Below are 13,219 nucleotides of genomic sequence, written 5' to 3' on the forward strand. Positions count from 1 at the left end.
CAGGGATTATCCTGGTTACACAGGATATTTTAAAGGTGTGCTTGGAGGAAATGTCAGATAAACTGCTGCAGAATATCCAATCCTCTGTGAATGCACTGAGAAAAGACCTACAAGAGCTGGGGGAAAGAACAGCCCACGTGGAACACCGCACATGTGAATACGCTGAAGCCCATAATGATCTGGCTGACCACGTCCAGAACCTGGAAAAACAGCTCACTACGGCTAACTTAAAAATCTTAGATCCAGAAGATCACTCACACCGACAAAATCTGAGGGTCCGTGGCATTCCGGAAACGGTAAAACCGGTGGACATACCTGAATTCCTTACCGGTTACTTCAAAAATCTCCTACAAGACATGCCGTCAGAGACCGGATGACCAAACCAAAATTCCTACCAGCAGAGGCAGCACGGGACACTTTGACCCACCTTCACTATTATCATGTAAAGGAAGCCATTATGAAAGCGTCAAGAAACCACACAGAACTCTGCAAAGAAGAAGTTATTTCAAAGAAGTCACCGATATACTCAGAGAGCATAAGATCCTGTACAGATGGGGCCACTTGGTCCGCCTCATTATCCAACGAAACGGGACATTCACCCACGCAACCTCCCCTGAGGAAGGGATGAAGGCCATCAGAACATGGGGACTACCCACCTGCAAGCAGACGGAGAAGGCCTCAACACTGCAACGACTATCAGCTGAGTGGAAGAGGGTAAAACCATAAGCACCACAGATAACCATAAGTACCTTATCCTGCAGAACCTAGAGTTACTGATGCTGGACTGATGAAACATAGCACCATGATTGTAAGACTGTCTACCACACACTTGGAGATACACACGCATAGTAGACATGTATAGGTGCAACAACCATCTCTCACTAACCCCCATGCACACCACACACAAGGAACCACAGGCGAAACAAAAAAAAACAAAAAAAACAAACAAACAAAAAAAAACAAGTGGAGAACAAAAAACGGGAAAGCAAATAAAAAAAGAGGGGGGGAGACACGGTGCATACCATCTCCACATACACCACTACGGCACCTATGTATATGATATACTAATCAAGGTATAGCAATGTATGTTAGACTCTACTAATGGTACACTGTCACAGCTATCAAAGGTAAATCGCTTGATGTACCGGTGCTTTATAAGGGATGTAAATATATACATATAATTGTAGTTCTGACACCTAGCCAAAACTGCCAGAGATTTTAATGCAGAGCGGGAACCGAATGGGGGACAAGGTGGGGGTAACATAACGAGGGGAAAAGTCCACTAGCTTGGCAGGGATTGACACACTTACAGGGATCAGGCAAAGGGGGCAGCGACAAACAGAAAGGGGAAATGGAGACTTGGTAAACATGCCAGGACCACCTCACAGTTATTGCGACTAGGGGCACTCTGAGCCACCCCTGCCTAACTGACAACCTCCACTACACTGCATTCTACAAGCAGTAACCCACGACTACTCTAGGTCACAAAACACATGGCACTACCTAAACAGGGACAACGTTGCACCACCCCACCTAGAATAACTACACTGATGATCAACCCCCCCCCCCCCCCGACTAATAGCCCTCACATTCGCAGTCACAGGAGCTCCAGTATTATAACATGTTAGCTATGCAGCTTGGTACAGATTACCTGTTTATCACTAAAATAAAAAAAATAAAAAAAAACATTATTGGGCTAGTTGCCCGTGTCATTATGTTAAATTACTTACTGCTTAGAGATAGGCAAGCCACTTCCAAAATAGCATAACTCCAATCAAATGCTGGAGACAAAAGTATTGCCCCCAAGGCAATTAGCTATACGTTCGCGAATTATTATGAGTCGTTCTATAACCTCAAGGACAACCCACTAACACCCACAACATCGGCCACAACTATTGACAACTACCTACAGGACATTCACTTACCACTTCTAACTGTGGAACACAGAAAGACCCTCTCAGCCTATCACACAACAGGAGGTTGAAGACACAATAAGAACACTTCCTGCAGGGAAAGTGCCTGGCCCAGACGGCTTCACGAATGCATATTACAAACTTTACGCCAACACGCTACCCCCTGCACTCATGACCCTCTTTAACAGTGCCATTGACAACCGTAGGCTGCTGAACTGCTGCAAGCTCATATCACCACACTCCCTAAACCAGGTAAACCCCACATGACGTGCCAAATTTCCACCCTATCTCCCGACTCAACACAGATGCTAAGCTGTTTGCAAAGCTCCAAGCTAATCCCAACTTAAAATCATTCTCCCAGAGCTTATACACAATGACCAGGTGGGGTTCGTGGGGGGCAGGCAGGGCTCGGACAATACCCGCAAGGTATTGGATGTAATGCACAGCACTCCGAAACTGGGGATCGGAGGTCTCTTCTTATCCTTTGATGAGGAGAAGGCCTTTGGCCACTTGAACTGGACATTCTTGATGAGGGTGCTCCTCAAATTTAACTTCCCCGAGCAATTTATCGCTGCAGTAGAGGCCCTTTATAGTCAGCCCTCAGCCTGAGTCCTGTATGCAGGATTTCTATCTAACAACATTAACATCACCAACGGCTCCAGGAAGGGATGTCCTCTTTCCCCGCTACTCTATATCCTAGCATTGAAACTGCTTGCCTCCTAAGCTTAACATGCAAAAGCATATGTGAGGAAGGCTGAACTTGATGGACGCAAGTCTCTTTTCATCTATGTAACTATGTAACTATGTAACTATATTCGCGGATGATACACTAGTCACATTGACACAACCGATCATCTCCATGCCTAACCTCATGAAACAGAACGACACCTTTGGTCTACACTCATACTATAAACTAAATATCACGAAAACGCAAGCACTGACGGTGGGGGTGAGGGTCGGGGAGAGACAAAGACTAAAAGACGCGTTCCCACTGGAATGGCGACCAGACTACTTAACATATGTAGGAATCAAGCTCAGGAAAAAACCTTCCAAACTTTTCCATGCAAACTTTACCAGTGCCAGGTAAATATATTCCTATGGGGATTTCAGCGACGCTGGAGGTCCTCACATAGCGTCTCATAGACAGCCACTAGAGGAGGACTTAACCCTGCAAGGTAATTATTGCAGTTTATGAAAACTGCAATAATTATACTTGCAGGGTTAAGGGTAGTGGAAGTTGCCACCCAGACCACTCCAATGGGCAGGTGGTTCTTAGAACACGAAAGTCCCTCTAGTGATAGACAGACACTAGAGGAGGACTTAACCCTGCAAGGTAATTATTGCAGTTTATGAAAACTGCAATAATTACACTTGCAGGGTTAAGGGTAGTGGGAGTTGGCACCCAGACCACTCCAATGGGCAGAGGTGGTCTGGGTGCCTGGTGTACCCCTTTGAGGAATCCAAAAACAAACTCAAATCATGGAAGGGGAAATTCCTCTCATGGTTGGGCCGGATAGCGGCCATCAAAATGTTGTTATTACCGAAGCACTTATATCTCTTCCGGACATTACATATATCCCTACCTACCACTTACTTATGATCACTCACAAACCTATTCCTGAAGTGCATTTGGCAAAACAAAAAGAGTAGGCCGGTAGTCGAAGGAGGACTAGGCATACCGAACTTATTCAATTACTCCAAAGCAGTGCTCCTATTTGCAATTCTTACCCTACATGGCACCCCCACGCCCACAATGGACAGAAATTGAAGCATTCTGGCTCAAAATGGATATGCCACACCCTATATTCTGGAAAGACAGTAACCATAGACCAGACATATCTGAATGCCTACCCACCACTCGGTTGCCTATAAACACATGGGACGGGGTGAGAAAGATAATGACTAGCTACCCCAAAGTACCAATGGCAACACCACTGCAAACCATTAGCATAACAATCCCCACATTTCACCACAAACCATGGATAGACAGGGGCATCACACACATTCTCCATCTATACCAGGATGGATGCCTAAAAACATTCCCAAACCTAAAAGAACAATATGATCTACCCACCAGGCTCCTGTTCCCTTACCTCCAGGTAAAATAGCTTCTAGCGATTAACTTACCTACTACATCCGTGCAGGCAGCTAAAGACACTGTCTCGGAGTTTGAAAAGGCATGCCTCTCACGCAAGCCTACCCAGAAATCCCTCTATAAATGCTATTACATGTTATTACACAGCCAAACACCACCACACAAACCATACAAAGAGGCAGAGACATAGGAAGCGAGCTCAGCTTGATTCAATGGAAAAGAGCATATACGATACATAAAGGTCTCACCTCCTGTGCCCAACACCTAGAAATCCAAAGAAAATTATTATACCGATGGTACCCAGTAACAGAGAAGTTACATAAGATAAGGCCAAACTCCATCAATACTGTAGGTGAAAGTTTAGGATCCAATGATCATCAGTCAGTGTGGTTTAATATAAGAACAGTGACTGAGACACACCACACAAAAACAAAAGTTTTAGACTTTAAAAAAACAGACTTTTCTAAAATTAGAATATGTGTAAAGGAGTCATTATCAGATTGGAGCAATTTAAATGGAGTCCAAGAGAAATGGGATTGTTGCTGAAGGCAACAGAAAATTGCATTAGGCGTGTCAGTAAAAGCAAAATATTCAAGAAACCACTGTGTTACTCTGCAGATGTGGCTAAAATAGTAAAAACAAAAAGTTAGCATTTAGTATTTATAAAAACAAAACAGAGAAAAGGAAGGAAAGGGACCTCAGTTAGGAAAAAGGACAATTTAGTTATTTATTACATGTGAGTTTACAGAGGAAGAGGTTCTATTTCAACTGTCAACAATAAAGACAAATAAGTTCAATGGGACCTGATGGAATACACCCAAAGTTATTAAAAGAGCTTAGTGGTGTACTAGCAAAACCATTAACAGATTTATTTAAGCAATAATTGTTAACAGGAGTAGTCCCAGAAGATTGGAAGTTAGCGAATGTTGTGCCCATTCACAAGAAAGGTAGTAGGGAGGAGTCGGGCAACTAAAGGCCAGTAAGCCTTACTTCAGTAGTGGGGAAAGTAATGGAAACCATGTTAAAGGATAGGATTGTTGAACATCTAAAAACAGATGGATTTCAAGATCAGAGACAACATGGGTTTACTTCAGGGAGATCATGCCAAACTAATCTTATTGATTTTTTTGATTGGGTAACTACAATAATAGATCAGGGTGGTGCAGTAGACATTGCTAACCTAGATTTCAGTAATGCTTTTGACACTGTTGCACATAGAAGGCTTATCAATAAATTGCAATCTTTAAGTTTGGATTCCAATATTGTTGAATGGGTAAGACAGTGGCTGAGTGACAGGCAACAGAGGGTTGTAGTCAATGGAGTATATTCAAAGCTTGGGCTTGTCACCAGTGGGGTACCTCAGGGATCTGTACTTGGACCCATTCTCTTTAATATTTTTATTAGTGATATTGCAGAAGGTCTTGATGGTAAGGTATGTCTTCAAGCTGATGATACTAAGATATGTAACAGGAGGGATAAGCCAAATAGCAAATGATTTAGGTAAACTAGAAAAATGGTCATAGTTGTGGCAACTGACATTTAATGTGGATAAGTGCAAGATAATGCATCTTGGACGTAAAAACCCAAGGGCAGAGTACAGAATATTTGATAGAGTCCTAACCTCAACATCTGAAGAAAGGGATTTAGGTGTGATTATTTCTGATGACTTTAAGGTAGGCAGACAATGTAATAGAGCAGCAGGAATGCTTGGTTCTGTACATGCCATTGTACAGAACACTGGTGAGACCTCACTTGGAGTATTGTACGCAGTACTGGAGACCGTATCTTCAGAAGGATATTGATACTTTAGAGAGAGTTCAGAGAAGGGCTACTAAACTGGTTCATGGATTGCAGGATCAATCTTACCAGGAAAGGTTAAAGGATCTTAACATGCAGGGCCGCCACCATAAATTTTGGGGCCCTAACTCAGCTCGGGGTCTGGGCCCCCTGGGGCCCGCCTCCGATCCCGCCAACAGGGTCCGCCTCCAAATTCCAACCACAGGAATACACACACACAGACACAAACACACTGATACAAAAGGACACAGATACACACACACAGATACATACTAACAGACACACACACTGAAACAGATATACACGCATATAGGCATACATACTGACACATACTGAGACATACACACATATACAGACACACAGGCATACATAGTGAGAGACAGACACATACTAACATACATACAGACACACATGCATGAGGACATACAGACACATACATACATACACACTGACATACATACAGACACCGACATACATACACACATACATACATACACACAGACATACATTCATACTGGCATACATACATATATACATACATACATACAGACAGACATACATGCATACATACGTTCATAATGACATGCAGACATACATTCATACTGACATACAGACATACATTCATAATGACATACATACAGACATATATGCATACATATATACATACTGACAGACATACAGACATATATACATACTTACTGACAGACATGAATACAGACATACTGACATACATTGCTACTGGCATACATACATACATACATACATAGATACAGACAGACATTCATACAGACATAAATACAGACATTCATACTGACATACAGACATTCATTGATACTGGCATACATACATAATGACATACAAACATACATTGATACTGGCATACATACATACATACATAATGACATACAGACATACATTGATACTGGCATACATACATTCATAGAAACACACACACCCTCCTGTCTCTTACCTTTTCTTGCAGGAGGATGGCTGGGGATTATAGGATTCAGCGCGGGTGTCCCTCTTCACCGCCTGGCTGGCGGTCCTCCCACGCGGAGTGAGCTGGGCGGAAGTGACAACTTCCTCCCAGCAGCACTTGCTGTGGCTTTTTTGTTTTTTTTTAAAGGGGCCCGGTCGCGCTATTACACAGCCACAGCGCCGACCGGGCCCCTGAAGATACAGGGCCCATCGGGTGGGCCCCCTGATGGCGGCCCTGTTAACATGTATAGCTTGGAGGAAAGACGAGATGGGGGGATATGATAGAAACATTTAAATACATAAAGGGAATCAACACAATAAAGGAGGAGACCATATTTAAAAGAAGAAAAACTACCACGACAAGAGGACATAGTCTTAAATTAGAGGAGCGAAGGTTTAAAAACAATATCAGGAAGTATTACTTTACTGAGAGGGTAGTGGATGCATGGAATATCCTTCCAGCTGAAGTGGTAGAGGATAACACAGTAAAAGGAGTTTAAACATGCGTGGGATAGGCATAAGGCTATCCTAACTATAAGATAAGGCCAGGGACTAATGAAAGTATTTAGAAAATTGGACAGACTAGATGGGCCAAATGGTTCTTATCTGCCGTCGCATTCTATGTTTCTATGTTTCTTTATATGTTGGCACTATAAACAAGAGGTGGAATCAATGTTCCACATCTGGTGGACGTGCCCCACTCTTAGACCCTTCTGGATTCAGGTAACAAAACTCCTATCAGACAAACTTCAGACCCCAATAGCCTTCAAACCAGAAATGTGTCTGCTATATATGGTCCCTGAATGGCTACCCAAAACCCACCTAGCACTCACATACCACACACTCACCTCAGTGAACCTTCTTATTGCACAACACTGGAAATCCAAAGAACCACCTGATCTCACACACTTACTAAACCAAATCACGCTCAATTGGACATATGACCTATTGGCCATGCACCAACACCAGTTTGGACCTAAACCTATCTTGGCAAAAGCAAAAATGATATGGGAATCATACACACAAGACAGGGAGCTAAATAACCAATGAGACAAAAAAAAAAAACCAAAACCTGCACAACAGCGAGGAAGAACACATCTTGGAGTTTGACCGATAACGAACCAGGCAACTCAGGAATTGGTAGACCCAGGGGGACACCCTGTAAGGGACAGACTGGTCCCAAGGATCGAACACCCTCGTCCTCCTCTCTCAACCCCAGTCAACTCCTCTATCCCCCTTCTGCAGCGCTAGCTGTGCAGCTGATCCTCTCAACCTACTCTCCAACTCTCTTGTTTCTTCTTTCTTGTTCCTTCTTTTCTTTCTCCAGTTCATTAATTCAAATGCAATTGGTCCATGCGGCATGTGAAGGCAAGCAAATGTATCCATTGTATATGATGTGTGCATTGAATATATTGTGTGCAACGTTGCAAAACTACTGTAAACACTGTATGAAGAAGATATTCACTAACCTGTTGTTTGATGAACTTGCATGCATGACCCAATAAAAATTATCAAATAAAAAAAATACAAAAACCACAGCCACATGCAGAGAATGGGAATGGTTCCTACCCCACCTGCTTATAGAGAGGTACCACAGGAATCCACTGGGTTTTCTCCCTTTGAGTTACTATATGGGAGTCGGATGAGGGGTCCCCTTGACCTTATTCCAGAGCATTGGGAGGGGGAGACAGAGATAGAGGGGCCACCAATTGTACCTTACATGCTGGAGCTGAGGGATCAAATGGAGGCATTGTTCCAGACGGTACGTGAGAACTGGCAGGGACCTTACAAGGTGATTGGCCAGGTATGTGACACCACAAGTTGCGGTGGCAAGTTGCGCGAATGAGCAGGTAAAACAGACATTTCACATACATATGCTCAAGGAGTACAAAGGCAGGGAGAAAGAGGTACCTGCCATATGTACCCTAGCCACCAAGGACCCTGACATACTGCCCTTACCCGACCTGCTATGAGTTGACCCCAGAGAGGGGGCCATATAGTTCGTTCAGCTAGGGGAACGACTGGGAGCACAGGAGTGGGCCCAAGCAATCCACTTGCTGGAAGCCAAACAGGCAACTTTCTCACAGGAGCCAGGATACACTACTGTAGCTACTCACCCCGGGCCAGGTCCCCTTGAGACAACCCCCATACCACATCCCCAAGGGAGTATGGGAAGGCATGCGGAAAGAGACCGCTGAAATGTCCTTTGAGCACAAATGTCATTGAGCACTCTGAGAGTCCTTGGGCCTCACCTGTAGTGCTGGTACCAAAATGGGAGATCACAACCCATTTTTTCATGGACTACAGGCGACTCAATGACGAGACGGTCACCAACATCTACCCTATGCCCAGGGTAGAATTATTAGACCGTATCGCTAGGGGACGTTATCTGACCACTATTGATCCAACTGCTTTCAATTAACAAATGCTCCTCTCATTTGGTAGTTCATATCTCCTAAACGCCTATAAAAATGTAACAAGTCAAGTACTTAAACATACTGCAAGGGATATTGGCAGATTCCCCTAGCCAATGAGGCTGTTCCCAAATTGTCATTCGTCATTCCGTTTAGCCTATACCAGTTTCGGGTTATGCCGTTCGGAATGAAGAATGCCCCAACTACCTTCCAACAGATGGTGGATCGCCTCCTAGATGGTTTCCAGGATTATTATTGTGCATACCTGGATGACACTGCTATCTACACTGACACCTGGGAAGCTCACTTGGAGCATAAAGCGATAGTCTTAGATAGGATCAGGGGAGCCGGCCTTACCTTGAAACCAGACAAGTGTCACATTGGTATCGCGGAGGTACAGTATCTGGGCCACCGTGTAGGATGTGGTAAGCAACGGCCCAAACCAACCAAGATCAAAGTCGTTGTTAATTGGCCCATTCCCGGTACCAAGACACATTTCTTGGGGAAAGCCTGCTACTATAGACTTTTTGTCACCAAATATAGCACCATGGCCAAACCCCTGATCGACTTGACCAAAAAGAATTTACCCCGAAAGGTCCTGTGGTCCCCAGAGTGTGAGACGGTTTTCCAGTCCCTGAAAACAACGCTTGTTAATGCGCCTGTCTTGGCTGCCCCAGATTCTAACAAACGTTTTATCGTTCATACAGATGCATTAATGTTTGTATGTTCTAAGCCAGATCAGAAAGATGGGGGAGAGCATCCAGTGGCTTATTTGAGTCAGAAACTATTACCCTGGTAGTTCAGTTACGCGACCATTGAGAAAGAGTGTTTTGCCTCTGTGTGGGCACCGAAGAAGTTAACCCCGTACCTCTATGGCGACGCGTTCACCCTCATTACTGACCATAACCCCTCAGTCTGGCTCAACCGGGTCTCTGGAGATAATGCCCGTCTTCTGAGGTGGAGTCTTGCCCTGCAACCGTATGACTTCACCATCTATTACAGAGCTGGAAAACAGAACGGGAGCGCAGGTGGGCTATCACGCCAGACAGAGCTGGTCCCCTAAGGAATTATTAGTACTTTCCAGATAGCCCCAAGTGGACCCGAAAAAGGTCCAACCATGTCTGCCAGAGCTGTGAGCAAAGGGGGAGCAGTGTGAAGGTACAGCCCCATCACTTGTTTCGGTTGATTTTGTGTTATATTCCCTTTTATTTTATTTGCTTTACTTTGTTCGGTTCCCGAATGAGGACCACCCCAGACCCTAATTAGAACCTGGAACGTTGAGTATCCTGTACGAAAACCGCAAAGTAAACAATTAATAGAATGCTCCACTGGGTGGCCATCAGCGGGACCTGGTTGTCGAGTGCCTGGAACTGTTTTCGGCCAGGCACTTTAGCCAATACAGGAAGACCTGCTGCCCGTTCAAGTACCCGACCTTTTACACGAACGGCGTTCGGAAGTTAGAAAATACTGGACAAGGGGAGCATTATCACAGTAAAATATTTTGTGTACCTTATGTGGTTTTTGTACAAAACCCCACGAACAGAGACCGGTCATTGCCACACTTTCCCTGGAACTACAGTTGCAATAAAAAGTATGTGAACCCTTTGGAATGATATGGATTTCTGCACAAATTGGTCATAAAATGTGATCTGATCATCATCTAAGTCACAACAATAGACAATCACAGTCTTCTTAAACTAATAACACGCAAAGAATGAAATGTAGCCATGTTTTTATTGAACACACCATGTAAACATGCACAGTGCAGGTGGACAAAGTATGTGAACCCCTAGACTAATGACATCTCCAAGAGCTAATTGGAGTGAGAAGTCAGCCAACTGGAGTCCAATCAATGAGATGAAATTGGAGGTGTTGGTTACAGCTGCCCTATAAAAAACACACCAGTTCTGGGTTTGCTTTTCACAAAAAGCATTGCCTGGTGTGAATGATGCCTCACACAAAAGAGCTATCAGAAGACCTATGATTAAGAATTGTTGACTTGCATAAAGCTGGGAAGGGTTATAAAAGTATCTCCAAAAGCCTTGCTGTTCATCAGTCCACGGTAAGACAAATTGTCTATAAATGGAGAAAGTTCAGTTCTGCTGCTACTCTCCCTAGGAGTGGCTGTCCTGTAAAGATGACTGCAAGAGCACAGCGCAGACTGCTCAATGAGGTGAATAAGAATCCTAGAGTGTCAGCTAAAGACTTACAAAAGTCACTGGCAAATGACAAGAATGGATTTCATGGGAGGATACCACAGAGGAAACCACTGCTGTCCAAACAAAGCATTTCTGCACGTTTACAGTTTGCACAAGAGCACCTGGATGTTCCACAGCAGTACTGGCAAAATATTCTGTGGTCAGATGAAACCAAAGTTGAGTTGTTTGGAAGAAACACACAACACTATGTGTGGCGAAAAAGAGGCACAGCACACCAACATCAAACCCTCATCCCAACTGTGAAGTATGGTGGTGGGGGCATCATGGTTTGGGCTGCTTTGCTGCGTCGGGGCCTGAACGGCTTGCTATCATCGAAGGAAAAATGAATTCCCAAGTAAATCAATAACATAATGGCTTAAACAGAAGAAAATACGCCTTCTGAAGTGGCCCAGTCAGAACTCAACCCGATTGAGATGCTGTGGCATGACCTCAAGAAAGCGATTCACACCAGACATCCCAAGAATATTGCTGAACTGAAACAGTTCTGTAAAGAGGAACGGTCAAGAATTACTCCTGACCGTTGTGCACGTCTGATCTGCAGCTACAGGAAACATTTGGTTGAAGTTATTGCTGCCAAAGGAGGTTCAACCAGTTATTAAATCCAACTCAACCCGATTGAGATGCTGTGGCATGACCTCAAGAAAGCGATTCACACCAGACATCCCAAGAATATTGCTGAACTGAAACAGTTCTGTAAAGAGGAACGGTCAAGAATTACTCCTGACCGTTGTGCACGTCTGATCTGCAGCTACAGGAAACGTTTGGTTGAAGTTATTGCTGCCAAAGGAGGTTCAACCAGTTATTAAATCCAAGGGTTCACATACTTTTTCCACCTGCACTGTGAATGTTTACATGGTGTGTTCAATAAAAACATGGCAACATTTCATTCTTTGTGTGTTATTAGTTTAAGCAGACTGTGATTGTCTATTGTTGTGACTTAGATGATGATCAGATCACATTTTATGACCAATTTGTGCAGAAATCCATATCATTCCAAAGGGTTCACATACTTTTTCTTGCAACTTTATTTTGTGCTTCAACCTCATGGCAGACCGGTCAAACCTTCCCACAGATGCAAGTTAAAAACTACCAAACCAATCTGGGTGATGTTTGAATATGTTGGCAGGGACGTTTTAGCCGCGAGGCAAACAAGGGCAGCACAAAACCAGGATACACCACTGTATGTTGGTCCCCCAGACCAGGGCTATCCAGGGATGTGATTTTGTAAGGTTTTCATGTATTATGGGGGTACTTTTGGGGTGGCTGTAAATTATGTGTTTTATGTACCTGAATATAAATTGAGTTTGTACAGTTCCTGGTGGCAACGGCCGGTCTCAGTTCAGGATTTCCTGCACAAAAAACACACAAAATATCCAACTGCTTTCAAGTACCAAATGTTTTCCCCATTCAGTAGTTTATATCTCCTGAACGCCTATAAATATGTAACAAGTCAAGTACTCAAACATACTGCAGTTTTCTCCAGTTTCAACTCCAAATAACTATGAGACCTCTGTCTTGGTGTGAAGGAGGAAGGTGTTTTGGCTTTGCAAGTCTGTGGACTCTGTCTAGGGGGCAGGTCATGACTCTATATGTTAGGCAAGAGTCCAACTAGATATTTGTTACAAAATCATATACATTTTCCATTTACACATTTAATGGGATGCTATAAAAGCAAGTATTATTCAGGTTTGATCTGTCTTTGAAAGTCTAAAGTTTAGGCAAGAGTTGATCCTTTTTTATCCTCCGGAGCAGCATTCTTTTCAGCCATAGCTTTATTGCCTCTGGTTATAACCTCCATTCTCT

General features: G+C 43.7%; 1 protein-coding gene across 1 annotated transcript in view; it reads right to left on the minus strand.

The window, feature by feature from the left end:
- Positions 1-13,219, minus strand: part of ATP10B (ATPase phospholipid transporting 10B (putative)) — a 369,072-nt gene that overhangs the window by 144,893 nt on the left and 210,960 nt on the right. The gene's annotated exons all lie outside the window — the stretch shown is intronic.

Source organism: Pelobates fuscus, chromosome 3 (genome assembly GCF_036172605.1).
Source record: "Pelobates fuscus isolate aPelFus1 chromosome 3, aPelFus1.pri, whole genome shotgun sequence".
Lineage (NCBI taxonomy): Eukaryota > Metazoa > Chordata > Amphibia > Anura > Pelobatidae > Pelobates > Pelobates fuscus.